This window comes from Telopea speciosissima, chromosome 8 (genome assembly GCF_018873765.1).
Source record: "Telopea speciosissima isolate NSW1024214 ecotype Mountain lineage chromosome 8, Tspe_v1, whole genome shotgun sequence".
Lineage (NCBI taxonomy): Eukaryota > Viridiplantae > Streptophyta > Magnoliopsida > Proteales > Proteaceae > Telopea > Telopea speciosissima.
The window spans coordinates 39,103,484-39,126,415 of record NC_057923.1 but is presented as its reverse complement, the minus strand read 5'-3'; the positions used below and the strand labels follow the sequence as shown (position 1 = coordinate 39,126,415).

Genomic DNA, 22,932 nt, shown 5'->3' with positions numbered 1-22,932 from the left:
TCTCTCTCCTATCCATAAATATGGGGCCCACACCTGGAAAGATGTGTATTAAGCTCTGGATATGGTGTGGGTACATGGCCCAAGCCCTGGACCAAGCCCTTGTGTAAGCATAGAGAAATTACAACTTTGTTGTATTCTTTGGGTGATGCACTGGGCGATTGGACCAATCACCCAGTGAATCGCCTAGAGTGGCTGAATTGTATTTTTTGGACTCCAGACATTTGGGGACCACCCATACAGACCATGGACACCCTTTAGGGGTAGATGGGAATTTTAGGAACCATTACCTACCCTTGGACCCCTGTGGACCCCACCTGAGTTGCCAGAATAGCTCAGAATCAGTTTAAAAACACATTCTTGGAGTAGGGGCTGGTAGCCAAACATGCCTTACATAAGGTTGGCCTATAAATAGGTAGGCCCAGCCCAAAATTAGAACCCTTACACTATTCAAATCATGGAGGGGGAGAAAGGAGAGAAAAAGAGAAGGAAAAGAGAGAGAAGGAGAAGAAGAGGAAGGGAAGGAGGAGATCACCTGAGCTGCTGCCTGTTCACAGTCTCTGTAGCCATCCATCTCAGGTATAATGATCTTCATCCCTATATGCTATTGCTCTCATGATTATCTTAGGGATCCCATCTCTGAGAAGGTGAAACTGGCTAAGGAAAACCCAGAACACCTGAGGGCTGCTTTGGGATGCCTCAGATCTGACATGCAAACTTGTTGCATGTAAGATCTGAGTATATTTTACATGAATTCCCTACTGTTTTACATCTGAGACTGAGATCAGTCTCCGTGCCAGATTGCACTGCCCAATTGCACCTAGAACAGGCAGTCTGGACATGGATTCTTGCATGTAGGCTGCTCCTTGCCTAGCTCTGTGTAGGAACAACTTCCTACTATGATATTACACGTAGAACCATCCTTGCATGCAGCCCAAACCGTGGCCTTGAGCTGGAACATAGCTGGGCTGCTGTTCTTTGAGCTGTCTAGACAGCTCCTGGCTTCCAAATGGCGGAACCGAGCTATGATCCATGTGGACCATTGGATTCCACTCCAAATGGGGACCACAACCACCCCCACATGCAATTGGGATCGACCTTGGCACTACCCATGTAGAAAAATCCAAGAAAAAGGGCCTGTTCATGCCTTAAACAGGCTCTGGGCAATGCACTGGGCGATTGGCCCAATCACCTAGTGAATCGCCCAGAGAATTCAAATGGACTGTATTGCTATCCTGCCTCTGTGGGCCTTCACTGGTGGGCCATGCACAGTATGAGGAGGTGGTAAATAACCAAAATACCCCTCTTCACATCTGTTTGGTGGTATCCACACCTTGGGTACCCAAGTGGGCTCTACAGGGCTTGGTAACCATGCCAGGGATGGTCCAGCAGAGCTGCTGACCTGGGGGCTATTTTGTTAGATTATCAAGACCATGTACAACTAATTACATAGATAAATACCAGATCTGACCCTAATCCACATCTCTGGATGATGCATCGGGACATGGACCCGAAAGCCCAGTGCAAGACCCAGAGAATTTCAAGTGACACCAGACTGAACACCGAGTCAGACCAGTGAGCCTAGACTAACACTAGGTTATCTAAAATAGTTTTGAATATTAAAATAACACATTTCTGATTTATTACATTAGGGTTTGATCCCGTGCTCGAGGTGCACAGCTAGACACCGGCCGGAATTGAACCAACAACTGAACTAGTAGGATCAGATCAAGTTGAGTGGAATGTCATCGTGTATGTAAATGTAACATAACTAATATGCTGGAATGAATCTTAATATAATGATACTGTGCTGTATACTCAATTCATAAATCTTGAAATCTGAAAACAACATTGTATGGACTACTAGAATCTATGAATGAACAATGTATACAAATTGTGATTGTTAGACTAGATGCCATAGCCGGCTTGAAATGAGGCCTATGGTAGCCCATAGAATGGGATACGGTTGACACCGCCCGACTCATACGATGCCATATAGACATATTGGGCTAGAGTTTCATCATCTGTGGGCACCCTTACCAATAGGGGTTAAGGTGTTGGATGCTTGTGGGAGTGACCATATGAATACGAAAAGAAAAAAATAGAAAAGAAAGAAATGTTATTGCACCGAAAAGGTGAATTATGGGCTATAAGCCAGAGAAAAGAAAAGTGATGAAAAAGGATAGGTGCCTCACAGGTTAATCACAGAGGGCTGGTCGGGCTGACCTTGGTGAAAGCTGCGGGAGCTGACTAGTCCTCTCTGATAGCTCAATGGGTGTATCACGGGAAGGGATTAAAAGCCCGCACCAGGGATACATGTATTGGGGATTGTAGTAGCACTAACGTGCCTTAGTTGTGAATTTAGGTGGCTAATAAATAATTGAATTGCACCTCATGTAGGATTCATATGGTTGTGAATTGCATGTGCATGCATGGTGATGTATTTCATTCACAGGCTCGGTGGACTTCACACTCTGTAATATATGTTTTTCTGTTAGATGATCCTACAGGTGGATGTCAATGTGGTGGGGAGACTTATTACCCAGAGGAGAGCCATGGTGGTTATGACTATATTGGTGTGGACCTAGATGGAGGTCATACCATTAGTGCGTGTGTTCTCGGTGATTGTTGAAGATGACCAGTGAAGGGTGTTGCTGTTGACTTTTGTCTTGGGGACTCCTTTTTGTTTTTGACAAAGTTTTTTCCCGTTTTACTTTTTAGCTTTCTTCTTTTTGGGGCTCAGGTTACCTTGCACTGTATATATTTCTTTTGTATATGGTAGGGGTAGTTACTACTGTTTTCTTTGCAGGAGTGAGAGAGGAAATGATTAGACACAGTATTGTACATATTATCATTTCCTGTACTGCTATACTTTTCAAATGCTTTGATGTATATATAATTTTCCGCAGCACTCTGAGTTTTACATGATGTATTATGGTGGATGTGTGTTTGTGAGATTTGGCGGATTGCTGACATGCAATTCGAGTCACCTACCTAATCCTCCCAGGGGGTGGTTTGAGGTGTGATAGGTTTTCTTTACAATTTGCTTGATTGGCCTATTAGACTCTTCCACTTGGCCACTAGTTTGGGGGTGACCAATTTATGGGTGATTCCATATTTCTTCATGAGGGTCTCAAAGGTTCTATTGTAAAAATATTTACCCCCATCACTAATGACACCACGTGGTGTACTAAAGCGGGACAAGATATACTCTTTAAAAAACTTGACGACCACTTTGTGGTTATTAGATTTACAAGCTATGACCTCTATCCATTTAGACACATAATCAACGGCCAACAAGACATACAAATTCTCAAAAGAATTAGGAAATGCTCCCATAAAGTCAATACCTCACACATTAAAAATTTCAACTACCAAAATTGGGTTGAGGGGCATCATTTTTCTCTTTGTCACATGACCTAAAGACTGACATGCTCTACAAGTCTTACAGTGATCAAATGCATCCCTAAAAAGAGTCGGCTAATAGAAATCATATTGAAGAACTTTGGCGGTGGTTTTCTTTGGACCAAAGTGGCCGCCACAAGCTTGATCATGGCAAAATGAAAGTATGGAATGTAACTCATGATCCGGGACACATCGTCGGATAATTTGGTCCGGACATGTTTTGAACAAGTATGGGTCATTCAAGAAAAAGTATTTGACTTGTGAGTGAAACCTATACTTGTCTTAGGTAGACCAGTAATCTGGTGTCGCACTCGTGACAAAATAATTCACAATATCAGCATACTGAGGTTTACAATAGATGGTCAACAGTTGTTCATCAGGGAAATACTCGTTGACGAGGCATTCATCATCCGTAGCATTTGGGAGACAGGACAAGTGATCTGTAACCAAATTTTTTGTGCCTTTCTTGTCCCTAATTTTGAGGTCAAACTCTTGAAGAAGCAATACTTACCTAATGAGATGGGCTTTGGCATCTTTCTTACCCACACGATACTTGGGAGCCAAGTGATCCATATACACTATTACTTGAGAGCTAATCAAGTAGAACTGGAACTTCTCAAGTGCAAATACAACAGAGAGAAACTCCTTTTTAGTTGTGGTGTAGTTAAGCTGTGCATCATTCCCCTATTACGAAGTTTGACGCATCACACATTAACTCAATTGGTTTAGTCCAAATTGGTGCTTGAATAATAGGAGTCATGGTTAACTCCTTCTTTAGACGCTCAAAGGAATCTAAGCACTCTTTAGAGAAATCAAAATTTTGGTCCTTGGCTAGCAAGTTGGTTAAGGGTCTAGCCACCGCACTAAAGTCCTTGGTGAATCTCCGGTAGAAACCTGCATGCCCCAAAAATGATCGGATGTCCTTCACGCTTTTGGGGGGTGGTAGATTAACAATAAGATCTACTTTGGCTTTATCAACCTTTATCCCCTCTTAGAGACAACATGACCTAAGACTATGCCTTCCTTTACCATAAAGTGACATTTTTCCCAATTGAGAACTAGGTTCTTCTCTCTACTTCTTTCCAAAACCAACTTTAAATGGTGAAGGAACTCAGAATAGGTGGAGCCATCTATAGAAAAATCATCCATAAAAATTTCAATAAATTTTTCCACCATGTCTGAGAAGATGCTCATCATGCACCTTTGGAACATAGTAGGGCATTACATAGCCCAAATGGCATGTGATGGTAAGCAAAAGTTCCAAAGGGATATGTGAAAGTAATGTTTTCTTGGTCTTGGGGGCTACAGGAATTTGGTAGCAATCGGAGTATCCATCTAGAAAACAATAGTATTCATGACCGACTAATCTTTCCAACATTTGATCAATAAAGGGTAGAGGAAAATAGTCTTTCCAAGTGGCTGCATTAAGTTTACGGTAGTCAATACAAACCCGCCACCTAGTTTGGATACGTGTGGGAATTAGTTCATTGGTAGCGGATTGGAACACAGTGACTCCAGATTTCTTTTGCACTATATTGATGGGATAGACGATCCCATTGTCAAGACATTTCAAGATTTCTTTTTGAATGGCTTTTGTCATCACGGGATTAGCCCTTCTCTGAGGGTCCCTTAAAGGTTTGGAACCCTCAATGAGATCTATATGATGTTGCCAATGGAAGGACTAATCCCTTTGGAACCGGATATTGTCCATCCGATTGCTTCCTTGTTCTCTTTTAACAAATTAATCAACTCTTCCTCTTGACTAGAGGTCAAATTAGAAGCAATGATAACGGGAAGAGTTTGATTCTTGCCTAAGAAAACATACTTTAGATTTGAAGGCAAAGGATTCAAATCAAATTGTGGGCCTCCTCTATTGACGGCTTGGGGAGTAATTTTGCCAATGTTCCAATTGGCTCTGAGGATTGCTGCAAACCCATGATCTCAGAAAAAATATCTCCTCCCTCTTGGTCACCCAACTGCTCCATACATTCCTTGAATCCTGAATCAAAATCAATATCAAAGTGAGTATCAATGGAATCCGAAAAACAATGCAACATATGAAAATCTTCATGGAAATTGGGTTCCTTACCTAATCTAAAAACATTAAAATCAACGGAGGTGTTTCCGAAAGATAATTTCAAGAGACCATTCCTATAATTAATCAATGCATAACTAGTTGCAAGGAATGGCCTACTAAGTATCACATGTATTTGATCCTTTAAGCTTGCCACATGTTTGTTGTTCAAAACTATAAAGTCCACAGGAAATACAAATTCACCCACTTTGGTCAAGACATCTTCAATCATGCCCTTAGGAGTCTTAACCGACCTATCGGCTAATTGAAGTATGACGGTGGTGGGTTTAAGCTCTCCTAAACCTAGTTGTTGGTACACAGAATAAGGCAAGAGATTAACACTAGCTCCTAGATCAAGAAGTGCATGCTCAATTTTTGTGTTACCAATTACACATGATAATGTTGGGCAGCCGGGGTCCTTGTACTTAGCCACTACTTGTTGGGATAGTATGGAGCTAACATTGGCTACCAAGAAAGCTTTCTGGGGCACATTGGTTGTCCTCTTTTGTGTACATAAGTCCTTAAGCACTTTGGCATAAACGGAAACCTATGAAATGGCATCTAGCAAAGGAATGTTCACTTGAACCTATTTAAAAACATCAAGAATCTTGTCTATGGATGTTGCTTTCTTGTTCTTCACAAGTCTCTTGGGGAAGGGGGCTTTGGGAATATAGACTCTCTTAGATGGCTCATCAATTTTCTCCTCTCTAACAATTTCAGGTTCCTTAGATGAACCTTGCAATGGGGGAGACTGGTCCGTCCTACCAATGGGCTGGTCTTTAGGAGATGTAGATTTTGGTTCGGATTGGCTATCCTGTAGATAATCACGTCCACTCCTCAGAGCATAAATAGTATTACAATGATTAGAAGACTCTGGGTTTTGTGGACCTTATTGAATAGAATTCAACTGATTTGGGGAAGAGTGTGGATTGGCATTTCTTAGATTGGGATTTGGTTGGCTAGACATCTTACCTTTCTCTCTCTCTCATGTAAGGCATTGGCAAGTTGAGAGATTTGCTTCTCCATATTGTGTTGGCTAGTCATGAATGTGATCATGAGAAGCTCCACACTCTTCTCTAATGATGAAATCCTAGATACATCACCACGTCCTCTCATGAATCCTAGAGGTTGATTTACAGGAGGTGGTGGAACAATAGATTGAAGGGGGGGACAAAAATTGTTGGGTTGATTAGGAGGGATGTATCTTTCGTTGGTTTTTTGGGAACAAACTGACCTTGACTCAAGGGTTAAGAGTTGGAAGGGCTTGCTTAACTGTTGGCTTGACTCCAGGAGAAATTGGGATGGTTCCTCAAACCTGGATTGTAAGTGTAACCATAAGGGTTATTCTAGTACATGGCATTCACATTTTTAGAACCAACATTCAAACCATTCACACTAGACATATTGGGACATTCCTCCATCACATGGGTAGGGGATTGGCACCAACTACACATGGGCATAGAATGATGTACTTGATTCAATTGGGCTGGTCCTTGAACTACTATGGCTTCAAGTCTCTTGTGAAGACTATCTATCTGAGCTTCTTTGGCCACAACACCTTCTACAAAGTAACCCTTATTGGTCATTGTTCTCTCACTCTCCTGGGTTGACTCCCATTTGTGAGTCTTTTCAGCCAAGTCAAGCAAAAATTCCCAAGCTTCATTGTCATCTATGAATGATGTAAAGCCTGTTGGGAACATAGATTCTAACAATTATTTGGTTTGATAGTCAATGCCCTCATAAATAATTTGGCATAAATGTCATGTGTCAAGTCCGTGGTGAGGTCACTCTTGGAGACAAGTCCTTGAATCTTTCCATGAGTTTTGAGAAGGACTCATTTGGCTTTTGCCAAAATTGAAGAATGTCATTCCGAATTTTGTTAGTTTTATTCAAAGGAAAGAACTTTTTCAGAAAAACAACTATAAACTGGTCCCAAGTGGTAATGAAGTCTCTAGGCAAACTATAAAGCCACTTTTTAGCTTGGTCCTTGAGTGCAAAAGTCATAAATCTTAATTTCACCACATCATCGGTCAGTTGTTGGACCTTAATTAGAACACAAATCTCCTCAAATTCCCAGAGAAACAAGTAAGCATCCACATTAGCCATCTTGTGAAAGTGTGGTAACATACTAATGAAGTGGGACTTAAGTTCATAGTTGTTCCCTTGGGCCGCTGGTAATCTAATGTATGAGGGTTGAGCAGCTCGAGTGGGATAAAAACGGTCCCTAAGGATCTTAGGTTGTTCTTCTCCCATGGTCATCTTTCAATTCTTACTAATTGATTTTTTGAATTTCAAGTCCAACCAACCATACAAAGTCCACAATACTACAAAATAACAAAAGAAACAAGATTATCGCAATACCAATCGATAATTTAATTCTTTCTTTTTCCTCAAATTTTGATGCGAATTGCCAGATTCATTTTGAATAGGGGTCAATGCAAAACCTCCTGACAATCAATGGCTTGTAGAGTGGTCATTGTTAAGGAAAAATCCTCACACACAAACTCCATCATCTATTGTCATGATATCAAAATTTTGATGATAACAAATAAATCAAGTTATACTAACTCTTGTTTGAGATGCATAGAATCCCTATACAAGAGCATAGCACCAAGTGAGGGGGAGGACTCAATTCAAGAGATTGATGATCAAAGCAATTGAAGCCATAGTACAAGCTTTCAAGACATTAAAGAATCATGAAGTAAGAAGAACACATCATTAAGACAAACACTCAAGCGAAGCAATGGAGCTCAAGACTTGAAGTATAATGAAGACTTAAATTTGTATTAATTTATTAATTTGTTCTTTGATCACAAATTGATGTAATGCACACACACACATGCATACATATAGAATGACCTTAGAAGTTTATTTGAACCCATTTCATATGGTCAAGACCAGTGGAATCGCCCTAAGTCAATCCGACAAAGGACTTAAATTTTTTCAGCAAAAATGCTGATTCGGCATATCGGATCCAGAAACGGTATACCGATTCTGTATACAACTTTAGACATGATTTTTCCGAGAACAAATGGCTTGCTCTGGATTGGATATGGCATACCAGATCATAAACTCATTCCGGATCATGATCCAGTATATTGAATTAGAGAATATGACCGTTGGACCAATGGCTAGATTCCTAAGTGATTTTGGCAATTCGACATACCAAATTGAAAATTGGTATACCAAATTGGTGCTGTTTTTGAATCTGAACTCAAAAATAGTTCACTATTGGTATAAGCTCTCAAGTCTATAAATATACACTTTGCTCAAGCTCAAAAGAAGCCTATCACAATTACTAAGAGACAACATCATAAGCTCTATCATTCTAAGTGCCATAATCTCCAGTGAGCATACATTGATCGCAAGCATTCATTGATCACAAGCTCACACACTCAACCTCCTCCACCACATCAAGCTTTAAGCTTCAAAGTTGGAAGGTATCACACACTTCTACTAAGGTTGAGGTAATACTTTTACTTAGTAATTATTTATGATTGATTAAGTTCTCTTGCTTGGAATCAAGATTGGTTGAGTCCTCTTGCTCGGAATCAAGAATTATTTGAGTCCTTTAGCTCAAAATCAAGAGTTATGTAAGAGTCCTCTTGCTCTCTATCAAGATTGTTTTAATTAGTGGAATTCTCTCTAAATTAGAGAGGAGTGGATGTAGGCAAGATTGGGGCAAACCACTATAAAATCTTTGTGTTATTTGTGTAATTGTTCTAATTTATATTAATAACTCATAATTCCGTAAAATATTTTATTATCTACTAGTTTCACCTATTCACCCCCCTCTAGGTGAATTCAAAATTGGTATCAGAGCAGGAGCTTAAGACCTTGAATAAAGACTTAATCTTATTAAGAGTAAAAATTCCAGGGGTTCCTCTAGCAATCGAAAAATTGAGGGATAAAACATATCAAACCTGCCCCAATCTGACTTAGATGTTGCTTAAAGAATAGGGATCAACAGTCACCCACACCAATGATCTGTGGAGTATCACCCATATGGTTACAATCAATAAGGAGCCCCCACAGATGACATCCACCATACCTGCAAGAAGGTGGGTTGCAACACCCTGTAGTTACTCAGTCCAATACATACTCAGAGCACAGTTATTTTTCTCTCTTGAGCATTAAGGGGGCCATGCTCCTAAAAATATCCTCCTTGTATGAGTAGTAGGGTTAAATCCATGCTCGGATTTGCTATTAATTATAATTTCTCTCTCTTATGACGTGTAGGTTCTGCTACCGTGTACACTGATGAGCTATTTTCACTTGTGGTCAAATCAAGCCACAAGATTTTTAACTAGTTCACGGGCCTGCTTGTGGAGGAGAGGTTCCTTAACCGAAAGTGGGGAAGATTTATCGATGGTGATTTCGTTGACCATCCTCCTAGCACGAGTCCTCGAAGTGAAGAGTATCAGAAGGTGTTCCCTGTGTCCCCGCACCTAGACACCTCTTTCGGCGATGAACTTAGCATCGCGATCGAAAAACTCTTCGGGATCACGAAGGACATGTCGTGATAGTCGAGGGGTAAGATACTGCCCTTATGAATGTTAGTGTACCTTCCCCTTGTTGGCCTTGAAGTGTGGGCCAAAGCCCAATAAATTTCTTTAGGGTTCATCCCTTTACAGCAGCAACAGACGCACAATTGGACTCACAAAGACCACATTCGTCCGTTAGTCCGCTCATGCTATTTTAGGCTTTTGGGTGTTTTCCTCATGTGGGACCCACACCCCGTGCCCTGGGCATCCTACGTAGGTACCTAGATAAGGTGGGCCCCACCCTTGGTCTCCTTGGCTGGAGTGTGTGCCATATAGGTGGACCCATTTACCAAGTTGACTTTTAAAAGAGTTTTGACTCTTAAAGCCCAAGCCAAACAGGTCCTAAGTGGGGATTTCTTATAAAGGCAAAACTTGGCCATTAAGACTCATTGTTTCTCCTACTTACCCAAAACATTGGGAGCCAAGGAGCATTGAAGGCCTTGGAAAAGAAGAGCTTGGAGGGAGCTGTGGAGGTGGAAGCCACCCATTAATCCATCCTTGAGGTAAATGTCCTCACCTTTCTCCCTCTCTTTTCTATTTTCGAGTTTGGGGATCCCCTTGGGATCGATTCCAAGCTTAGGGTTTCCCTTGGGAACCCAATAATCCCTAATGATTGCTCCCTTTGAGACTCACATCCCTTTCCCCTTGCTGCCTTCATAGCTTTGATAACTTTAATTGTTGTTCAAGCATTGAAGACCTAGCTTAAGTTTGGGAAAAAACTTGGAGATGGATCCAATCCCTCGAATCCTCTAAGTTCTTTAAAGGACTATATGCATTTTGGACATCCAACGAAGGTTTGGACTCACCTCCCTAACCCTAGCACCCTTATGGTTCCATGGATGAAGGGCTGAAGGTGGAAATCCTCTCAGATTTCAAGGGAAAGTCGATGGATCCACGAGCAGATCCACTGCCGTGTTTCTGCTCGTTAGTCCGTCTGGTATAACATAGATGTTTAGCTTGGGCAGAGCCACGAGCGGACTTACTGGGTGAATCCGCCCGTGGTTCAGTTTTCTCTCGGGAATGTCTTAGGGTTTGGACGGATGCACGAGCGGATTCATGTTCCACATCCGGCCGTGAGTCCGTTCCATATATTTTCAGGGTTTGGCCTAGACGGATCCAAAAGCTCACCTGGCTGCCTCCGCTCCTGCATCCGCCCTTACTATCTTGACCCAAACTTCAAATAAACTATTGGGACCCCTTATAGGACCCACCTATACACTTCTAACGTTGTTCTCATGCATCCTTAGACTTTAGAATCTGTACGGGAGTACATGCACCAAGGCAAACCTTACCATACACACCGAACGATAACCAAACAAACGGTGAGTGGGCTTTGCGTAATGTTTGGGCTTGATATATAATATATAACTATATAGTTTACATGATGGTTTTTATGCTTGCATTCATCCTTACCATGTTGCATCTTTGTATATAAAACCATGTTGGATACGAAATGATGAAATGTGGATATGTTTACCTTACTTCATACTATTTGATTACAGTTTTGGGTATGTCGGTGCCAGAACCCCAAAAATTCTTATTATATTCATTGCTTGCCATCCTGGTCTGTTTGCATCGTGTCATGCTGGTATTCAGGTACTAAATGAAATGGGACGTTGATGCACCCAAAATACCTCTCGGGATGATAGGACTTGCATGTAGTATATCTGTGGCTAGGACTCTTATTTTCTTGTACAATGACCCTTGCAAATAGGGGTTTATGTGTTGGATAGCCTGAGCACCTGTTGTCTGTGGAGGTGGGAGAGGCCAAGCCAGGGGTAGTGATGGCTATCAGGGTCTACCACAGGGTCGTCTGATGGCTTCTACCAGCGTAGGCTCCCTCGTGATAATTGAGGTTTCATTGGGCGATAAGTTAAGTGACCCCCAGTGTCTCCTGAGTTATCACAGTAGCATATATCAGTACTTAGTCTATTTGTTAGGTGGAAAATATATTTAACATTACATGCATCATGGACTATGTGCGATTGTGTGTTTGTGCACTCCCCTTTTCCCTCACTAGCTCAGTGGAGCTAACCCCTTGTGTATACAACTTTTTAGATTTTGATGCAGATGGTGGCTACTTGGCTGGCTTAGAAGCTCAACCGGCAAAGTAGGACAGTATTGGAGCAGAGGAGCCTGAGTTTGTGTCAGATGAACACAGCAAAAGTTGCCCCTGTGATGATTGTGTATACGGGCACTGATGTTGTTGGGGATTATCCCCACTTTTGATTCTTTTGGGGCTTTGTGCCCATTATGACATTTTCTGTATTAAATTAATAGTATTTTGAGTAGTTATATCATGGCTAGTGGGTAGTCAGTATTAACTATTACTGTATCACCTAGCCTGCTGAACATATTGTAATTGCTTTATGTAAATATTGCTTTCACTCATATTAACTTTGACAATGAATGGGATATTATTTTCTTTTTCTCGAATGTAATTATTTGGGTGGTGGTCATTGACTAGGGCTCGGGATACTGTGTCGTTGATCTTGGTAGGAATTGGGGTAACACGTGTCTTCCTAATCACCCTCCTGACTGTGCTTATGGCCTAAGCTTGGGATAGGGGCGTGACAGCGTGGTAGCAAAGCGTGATGCTCTGCATCAACCATGGTCTACCAAGGACTCTTGATTTTCTCTACGCAATAGGGTCTAACTTAAAAGCTTTCAACTGACATAATTAGAATGTGTGCAAAACATAGGGAGAAGACTAGCTAGGATGGAATCCGAGAATCATAGCAAAATAATACAGATAACATTTAAATTAAAGAGTAAATATATATATAGCTATATGAGTTCCACATACATCCAGCTGTTATGTTTACTTAACCTCCTGTGGAGGCGAGCAAACCCCATATAACCCAAAAAGAGGGTATCCAAAATTACAACCCGAAGAACCATAATTATGTGTTCAAAAAAAAAAAAAGAAAGAAGGAAAAGACAAAGGAAAAAGCCAAAGTAAAATATTGTGCAGCAAACAGCCATCCAAATCAAAAGACATTAACAGAGAAAGTTAAAATATAACTCCAACAGCCCGGGGTCTAGTCCCCCATCTCATCATCGCTGCCCCTTCTTCTTCATCGTTGCCTTTATAATATAGGTAGGCATTGATGCCATGAATGCCCTTCTCCACCCTTTAGAAGCGATGATTGTATGAGGCAAGCTGTCCATGGATACCTGCAAATCCTTGCACCACGTCTGAATTTAGCCTGGCCATATTGGTGCTCAACTGGCCAAGGGTGTCTAAAACAACAACCATATCTGAGGTTCCAGAACTGGAAGCTCCAGCAGCAAACTGCACTAGAACTCCTCCCTCATCATCACCATCACTTCCTTCTACACTCACCTCTTCACCACCCTCTGGGACCACTGGCTCCCCATCATTGAATGTGTGGCATTTGATCTGCATTCAGGCCAGGGAATTTTGTCCAAAAGGTTCTTTGTAGCTCTTCTAGGGTGGCTCATCCTCCAGGTTAACCTGGAAATGCTCGAAGATGCGGGTGAGAAGCCTTCCATAGGGTATAGTCTTCTTTATCCTTGACTTGAACTGGACCTGCTCCATGTATTTGACTATAATGAAGGGCAGACTTACTTGGACCCATTGATGCAGACAGTAGCCCAGAGTTGCAGCCGTGAGAGATGGTTCTGTGTTGTGCCCCTTGATAGGAACTAGGTTGGTCTTGGCTACCATAGTAAGAATCTACTGTAAATTACCAAATGTGGTCATATTCATCCGGTATTCATACTTGTCATTAGTTATGGTGGAGTATAGCTGTTTGTACTCTGCCTTGGACACGCAAGTCAACGGATCCCTCCCCGGTGGATGGTAACCCCGGCTCCCAACAAAACTAACCCCAAGGATAACTCCCGACTCTATCTCATTAAAAGATATTCTGACTCCCTTCACAAAAGGATTAATTCAAAGCCTCCCTGCTTCCTCTTGAATGACTGACATGTTGGAGTAGAAGTGCCCAATCAGTTTGGGGTAGTAGTACCTGGGCAAAGCCAACATGTTAAACACCCTAAATTTTCAAATCTTAGCTTCACTTTGAAGGCAATGAGCTCTTCTACTATGACATCTCTTCCCATCTCAATCTTTCTGTCATGGAATTTTCTAGTGTAAAGGCTTTCCACCTCTGCTAACACAAAGAAGTTGGCATCAAAGCGAGTTGGGGCTAGAGCTAGTGCTGCTGCTGCTGCAGGAGCCCTGTTTCCCCTAGTTCTGGGAGCCATCTTTCTGCTTAAATAATCTATGCACCACAAATGAAACCAAAGGGACAATGTGAGTCCTTTAGTCACTCCAACTTTAACAAAAATATAGAAATTCAAGACTAGAACACAACAAACAATTGAGCCACATTCATCAGGATATTAAAAGAGAATTGATAGGACAATAGCTCTCTTGAACTCGGGTTCAAGGAAGAAAATTCTAATAGACCTTCTATAAAAAAAAATATTTGTATAATAACAAGGAATCAAACACAAATTGTGCAAGCAGCATGCTTGTAAGAGAAATCAAAAGAAGAGTAAAATATACCCAAGGCATAAAATAAATTCCCTCTTAAAATACTAAGAAATTGGGATTTTGTTCAAATTTCCATAGGGACATTAACAATGATACCAAACAAGAAATAGTACATCAAAAAAAAAAAAACTACAACAAACTCATGTAAGGTGGGAAGAATAAGAAATGCATTCCATGTCATAAGGCTAATTAACCAAAATAGTGGAAAATTTTCAGTTTTAGCAAGGATTTGACTAACCCTAGCCGTAATTGATGGGTGTATACATGGAGAGACATGTTCACAAATAGATTAGAACTTAAGGAAGCAAGAAAACAAGATTTCAACATCCTTCAAGCAACCAAACACTGTACCATGGGAAAAGGGAAGAAAAAATCTAGTTGAAAACCCTAGAAGAAGATTAAAAATAAAATTCAACGATGCCAAGATGGGAAATAATCACATACCTTGAAGTAGGAAGTTGGATTTGAGGTTGAAGAAGTTCAAATCCACCAATCTAGGGCTAGAAATCTCTAGTGGACGAAGTAAAAGCTTCCCTTGCTCTATGCCTCTGCCTCTCCTAACCCAATCAAAGTAAAATTGAAATGCACGGTTGGTATTCTTAACAAAATTTTTGAATCGACGCACGACTGGACTCACTATCATGATTCCGCCCATGAATCCGTTGAGTATATAAAAACATGACCTTTCGTTTGTTGAACTGCACGGACGAACAAACGGAACCACGATCCAAGGATCCGTCCATAGTTCCGTTTGGCTCAGTCTTTTGGGCCAAAATGAACATCCTGAGAACAGATGAACGAACGGACTCACGTTCCACATCCGTCCGTTAGTCCGTTTAGTCTAATTTTGTGACAGAGTTGTGAATGAACTCAGAAGATTAGATCCGTCCATGAATCTGCCCGTGTTCTAAAGGGCCATTGGCCTATATTTTTGGCTCAGCCTCACTCTTAGGGCTCTAATTTCCCTTGTGTGTTGTTACACACACTTTGTATAAGATTTTGTGCTCATTTCCCTTGAGGTCCCTTACCTTGCATTTATTTCCCTTGCCCTTGTGCTAACATGTGATGCATCTTAACTATATTAGGTGCTAAATCATGGTCAATACTTGTAACCGGAATCATTCCCCTCTTAGGGATGACGCCAGTCATGTCTCTGAGGAAGGTTTGTCTACACTGCCTCCAGTGAACACTAATGCAGATGTTGCCGCACTCTTAGGGAACATTCTATGAGATATGCAAAGGAAACATTGGGAATCTTAGGATGAACAACGTACTTTTATGCAGAATGTGACTGCCCAGCTTCAGAATGTTGGTCGGGAAGGACCAAGAGTGCCACCTCTGGTGCACGAAGTACTTAATCCCACAGCTAATAACACTCCTATCATTCCTCTTCCTGGACCAACTGCGGTTGAAGTCCCAGCAGTGTAAGTGTTCTAAAATCCACCTCCTCCTGCTCCGGCTGCCTTACTAGTCAAAAATGTGGTGCTAGAGTGGGCCGATGCCTCCAAACTTTCTGAAAAGTTCCAAAAGCATCGTCCTCCTACTTTTTATAAGTTGATCCATGATTCTATGTTCCCGACTACCTGGATACTAGATTTGGAAAGGATATTTAAGGTACTACCGTGTAGTGACCTTGAGAAAATTTGATGTGCCACTTTCTAACTTTGAGGTGACGCTGATGCATGGTGGCGTTCCTCAAAGGAACATTTAGGATCCAAGTACCCAAATGCTACTTGGGCTTAATTTATAGAAGCCTTTCTCAAGAATTACTTCCCAAGGAATTTTTGAGAGAAGAAGGAAATCGAATTCATGAGCCTTAGCCAGAGATCTAAGTCGGTCCTTGAATATCAAAAAATCTTTGAGGAGTATTTCTACTTTGCTCCGACACACTTGAAGATTGAAAAAGTAAAAGCAAGAAGGTTTGAAAGGGGGCTTAGAGCCAACTTGAGTACTTCTGTGGTACTACACAAGTACCCTACTTATACGGAAGTGGTTAAAGCCGCCAAGTTGATAGAAGATCAGTAGAGGGAGAACTATAGGTACAAGAGGGCAAGAGGCCTATGCTATCTCATGACTCTAGGGGACTTAATAAGTTCCAGAGGAGATTGGCCTACACCAATGTAGCTCCAATTCAGTCCCATAGACCTGATGTAGCCCAGGTGCCTAAAGCCACATCTGCTCCTTATTATGGGCCCCAGACTCTTGTTTGTTACAATTACAAGGAGTCCGACCACATGGTCAAGGATTGCCCATAACCTCGATAATCGGGCTCATGGCCAGTTGTGACTTCCAAGGCACCCCAAGCAAAGACTACTATTTGTCCACCTATTTCTCCTCCAGTAAGCAAGACTCAGGGGTGAGTTTATTCTGTCACTCATGAAGAAGCCCAATCTGACCCTGGTGTCATCACAGATATCATACTAAACCACCTTGGTAAAATTCTTTATGTTGAGTTTATAATGTTTAGTTATTTGGTGTTTGTCAGGCATGATTTCTGTGTGCTCCTTTCCTACCTATGTATTATTTAACTTGGGAGCGTCGCACTCCTTTATATTAACTTCATTTACCTAGAAATTACCAATTGAACTGGCTAGTATGGAACATAAGCTGATAGTTTGTACACCAACTGGATGCAAGGTCGAGCTTGACCAAGCCTTCAACTCTTGTCCTATTTGAGTAAGCGACCACGAACTTGAGGCTAGTCTGATAATCCTAGATATGAGGGACTTTGATGTCATTCTGGGAATGGATTGGTTGTCCACTCACAGAGCCAGCCTGATCTGCATGGAGAGGAAGACACTCTTCAAGTCGGAGGAAGACAATGAATTTGTGTTCAAGGACAAAAAAAGTAAAAAGCCTAGAAAGACAATCATTTGGCTCTCCAAGTATAGAAGCTCATAGCGCAAGGTTGTCAATGCTATTTAGCCTTTGTGTTAGACACTGAATCTAAGATTACACCTATGGAAGAGATAAGTTTAGTAAGAGATTTTCCTGATGTTTTCCTAGAAGACCTCATATGGTTACCATCGGATTGGGAGACAAAATTTATGATTGACTTGGTGCCTAGTGCTGCCCCAATGTCTAAGCCCCATATAGAATGGCCCCATCAGAATTGAAAGAACTTCAAGAGCAACTGAATGATCTATTGATGAAGGATTTCATTAGGCCAAGTGTTTCCCCATGGGGTGTACCTGTTCTGTTTGTAAAGAAGAAGGACGGTAGTATGTGTATGTGCATCAATTACCGTGAACTCAACAAGCTTACAATCAAGAATCAGAACCCGTTTCCTAGACTCGATGATTTGTTCGACCAATTAGAAGGCGTAAGGGTATTTTCCAAGATTGATCTCCACTTGGGGTATCATCAATTAAAGATCAGATGTAGTGATACCAGCAAGACCGCGTTCAGATCGTGATATGGACACTACAAGTTTCTGGTTATGTTCTTTGGGCTGACCAATGCCCCGACAGCTTTTATGGAATTAATGAACAGGGAGTTTCACAACGTATTGGATAAGTACATCATTGTGTTTATTGACGACATCCTGGTCTACTCCAAGAGCGAAGAAGAGCATGCTGACCACCTTCACTTTGTGCTGCAACGCTTGAGAGAAAAGCAACTGTATGCTAAGTTCAACAAGTGCGATTTTTGGTTGCAGCAAGTGGCTTTCTTAGGTCATTTGGTTTCTGCGAAGGGTATTGAAGTTGACCAAGGTAAGGTATAGTCAGTAGTTGACTGAGAGACACCCAAGAACGTAATAGATATTCATAGTTTCCTCGATCTAGCTGGCTATTATAGGAGGTTCATTGAGAACTTTTCAAAAATCTCTGCTCCTATGACTCGACTGACCTAGAAGGGAGTGAAGTTGGAGTGGTCAGCTGACTGTGAGAGGAACTTTTAGGATTTGAAGCAACAGCTGATTTTAGCTCCGGTATTTACCATTCCAAATGGTACTGGAGGGATGGAAGTTTATTGTGATGCTTCAAAGATGGGCCTCGGCTGTGTTTTGAGGCAAAATGAAAAGTGGTAGCCTATGCTGCTCACCAGCTGAAGGATTATGAAAGGAATTACCCAACTCATGGCTTAGAGTAGGCGGTTGTGGTTTTTGCCCTGAAGATCTAGAGACACTATTTGTATGGAGAGAAGAGTGAGAACTATAGTGACCATAAAAGCCTTAAATATTTACTCTGAAGGAACTCAACATGAGACAGAGGCGTTGGTTGGAACTCATGAAGGACTACGACTGCACTATCCATTACCACCCGGGTAAGGCAAATGTTGTGGCAGATGCTTTTAGTCAAAAGTCCCAGACTTTGTCCATCGCATCCTTGGCTATTAGTAAGGAACTTGTGGATGAATCTAGAAGGATGGATTTAGAGTGGTAGAGGGTGTTACTCTATCTTTAGCAGCCTTATCTATGCAATCAACCTTGGTTGAAAGGATTCAGTCAGCTCAGGCTTCAGATGAACATTTTCAGGAGATCATTGAAGCTATCCAGGGTGATACACAATGAGATCTAGATTTTACATTGACAGATAGCAGCGTTCTCATGTTTAGAGATTGGTTATATGTTCCTAAAGACGATCAGCTGAGGAAGGAAGTGTTGTCAGAAGCACATGATTCTCCCTATTCGATTCACCCAGGTAGTACAAAAATGTACAAGGACCTGAAAGGACACTACTGGTGGAGTGGAATGAAGAGGGATGTAGTTGAATTCGTGGTCCGATGCCTCACTTGCCAGCAAGTGAAAGCAGACAGACAATGGGCCCATGGCCTTTAACAGTCATTGCCCGTGCCAGAATGGAAGTGGGAACATGTCACCATGGATTTCGTGGATAGATTGACGAAGATAGCTCATTTTATTCCAATCAAGGTCACCTATTCTATGGATAAGCTGACCCGCTTGTACATTGATAATTTGGTTCGCCTGCACGGAGTTCTAGTTAGCATTATCTTAGATCGGGATCCCAGGTTCACATCCAAGTTTTGGGGCAGATTCCAGAGAGCTATGGGTACCCTATTAAGTTTTAGCACTGCCTTCCATTCATAAACTGATGGACAGTCAAAAAGAACTATATAGACATTGGAAGACATGCTCCGAGCCTATGCCATTGATAAGGCAATTGGGATGAGCACATCTCGCTTATCGAATTTGCCTACAACAATAGTTATCAAGCAATTGTTGGAATGACTCCATTTGAAGCTTAGTATGGAAAGAAGTGCCGTACCCCATTATACTGGGATGAGGTAGGTGAGTGGCATATCCTTGGGCCAGAATTGATCCAAGCAACCTGTGAGAAGGTGGACTTGATCCATGAATGAATCAAGGCTGCCCAGTCTAGGCAGAAGGGCTATGCAGACCAAAGACAGAAGGATCTAGAGTTCCTTATTGGAGACAAGGTGTTTCTCAAGGTGTCACCTACCAAGGGCGTGATGCGGTTCAGGAAGAAGGGAAAGTTAAGCCCGAGATACAATGGGCCCTATGAAATTCTTATGAGGATTGGACCGGTGGCTTATCGGTCAGTGCTCCCACCATCTTTGGATGGCGTGCACGATGTCTTCCATATGTCTATGCTGTAGAAGTACGTGCATGACCCCAGTCATGTTCTATCTCAGGAGCCACCAGAGCTGGCAGTGGATATGTCTTATAAAGAACAACCAGAGAAGATCCTGGACAACAAAGTGGTGAATCTCCACAATAGACCTATTCACTATGTGAAAGTGAAGTGGTGCAAACACTCAGAAGAAGAAACATCCTGGGAAGCCGAGGTGGAGATGCGAGCAAAGTAACCTTCCCTTGGATTCTTATAGGGTAAGATAAATTTTGGGGACAAAATTTTTGTAAGTTGAGGAGGGTGTTACATTCGCGCCCAGATTTGCTATTAATTATAATTTCTCTCTCTTGTGACGTGTAGATTTTACTGTCGTGTACGCTGGTGAGCTATTTTCACTTGTGGTCAAACATATCCACAAGATTTTTGATTGGTTCACGGGCCTGCCTGTGGAAGAGAGGTTCCTTAACCGGCAGTGGGGAAGATTTATCGATGGTGATTTCTTCGACCATCCTCCTAGCACGAGTCCTCGGAGTGAAGAGTACTGGAAGGTGTTCCCTGTGCCCCTGCACCTAGACACCTCCTTCGACGTTGAACTTAGCATTGCAATAAAAAATCTCTTCAAGATCATGAAGGACATGTTATGACGGTCAAGGGATAAGATACTGCCCATATGAATGTTAGTGTACCTTCCCCTTGTTGACCTTGAAGTGTGGGCCAAAGCCCAATCAATTTCTTAAGGGTTCTACCCTTTACAGTAGCAATGGACGCACGAACGGACTCAAAAAGACCACATCCGTCCATTTGTCTACCGGTGCTATTTTAGGCTTTTGGGTATTTTCCTTGTGAGGGACCCACACCCTGTGCCCCGACATCCTGCCTAGGCACCTAGATAAGGTGGGCCCCACCCTTGGTCTCCTTGGCTGGAGTGTGTGCCATATAGGTGGACCCATTTTCCTAGTTGGCTTTTAAATGAGTTTTGACTCTTAAAGCCCAAGCCAAACAAGCCCTAAGTGGGTATTTCTTATGAAGGCAAAACTTGGCCATTAAGACTCATTGTTTCTCCTACCTACCCAAAATATTGGGAGCTAAGGAGCATTGAAGGCCTTGGAGAAGAAGAGCTTGGAGGGAGCTATGGAGGTGGAAGCCACCCATTAATCCATCCTTGAGGTGAATGTCCTTACCTTTCTCCCTCTCTTTTCCATTTTTGAGTTTGGGGATCCCCTTGGGATCAATTCCAAGCTTAGGGTTTCCCTTGGGAACCCAATAATCCCTAATGATTGCTCCCTTTGAGACTCACATCCCTTTCCCCTTGCTGCCTTTATGGCTTTGATAACTTAAATTGTTGTTCGAGCATTGAAGACCTAGCTTAAGTTTGGAAAAAACCTTGGAGATGGATTCAATGGCTCGAATCCTCTAAGTTCTGTAAAGGACTATGCGTTTTGGACCTCCAACGAAGGTTTAGACTCTCCCTTATCCTAGGACCCTTATGGTTCCATGGATAAAGGGTTGAAGGTGGAAATCTTCTCAGATTTCAAAGGAAAGTTGACGGATCCACGAGCGGATCCACTATCGTGTTTCTGCCCATTAGTTCGTCCGGTATAACCTAGCTGTTTAGCTTGAGCGTAGCTACGAGTGGACTCACTGGGTGAATTTGCCTGTAGCTCAGTTCTCTCTCGGGAATGTCTCAGGGTTTGGATGGATGCATGAGCGGATTCATGTTCCACATCCGCCTGTGAGTCCATTCCATATATTTTTAAGGTTTGGCCTGGACGGATCTAGGAGCGGACTCACCTGGCTGCCTTTGCTCCTGCATCCGACCTTGCTGTCTTGACCCAAACTTCAAATAAATTTTTGGGACCCCTTATGGGACCCACCTGTACACTTCTAACGTTGTTCTCACGCATCCTCAGACTTTGAAATTTGTACTGGAGTTCGTGCACCAAGGTAAATCTTACCAAACACACCGAAGAATAAGTAAGCAAACGGTGCGTGGGGCTTTGGGTGATGTTTGGGCTAGATATATAATATATAACTATATAGTTTACATGATGATTTTTATGCTTGCATTCATCCTCACCATGTTGCATCTTTGCATATAAAATCATGTTGGATACGAATTGATGAAATGTGGATATGTTTATCTTACTTCATATCATTGGATTACGGTGCCGGGTATGCCGGTGCTGGAACCCCAAAAATTCTTATTATATTAGTTGCTTGCCATCCTGGTCTATATGCACCGTGCCGTGCTGGTATCCGGGTACTAGATGGAATGGGACGTTGATGCACCCAAAATACCTCTCGGGATGATAGGACTTGCATGTAGTATATCTATTGTTTGCAAGAAATAATACCGCAAGCGTACGGATTAGTCGTAGCTACGGGTCAGACTCAAGGAGATGTACGCCACTCTATCTTACTTACTTTAAAGCAATGCAAAGTGAACCAAATTAATTAAAGTATTGATTAAACTAACAATAATTAAACTAACGTATCCTAACTCACAAGCATCTAGCAAAATTACGCATCTAACGAATTGAATTGGCGTCCTAACACACAAGCATCTAACCTATCAATACTAATGTGGATTTGAAGGAAAATATCGTCACAGCTACACATCACAACCACATAAAAAAAAAACAAAGGAAAAATAAATCTAAGAGATTAAAAAAGTAAACCCCGAAGGTGCTTGCTTGAACCGGACTGAAATTGCTTGCTTTTACCACACTTGAAATGGCGCTACCAAATCTGAAAAATAAATAAAAATAATTAATTTAAAATCTTAACCTAATGCATGATAATGATAATAAATAAAAAAATAGAATTCCACAA

The 22,932-nt window shown here is 41.8% G+C and overlaps 1 pseudogene; it reads right to left on the bottom strand.

The window, feature by feature from the left end:
* The window catches only part of LOC122672288, a 59,850-nt pseudogene that overhangs the window by 25,310 nt on the left and 11,608 nt on the right, over window positions 1-22,932 (bottom strand).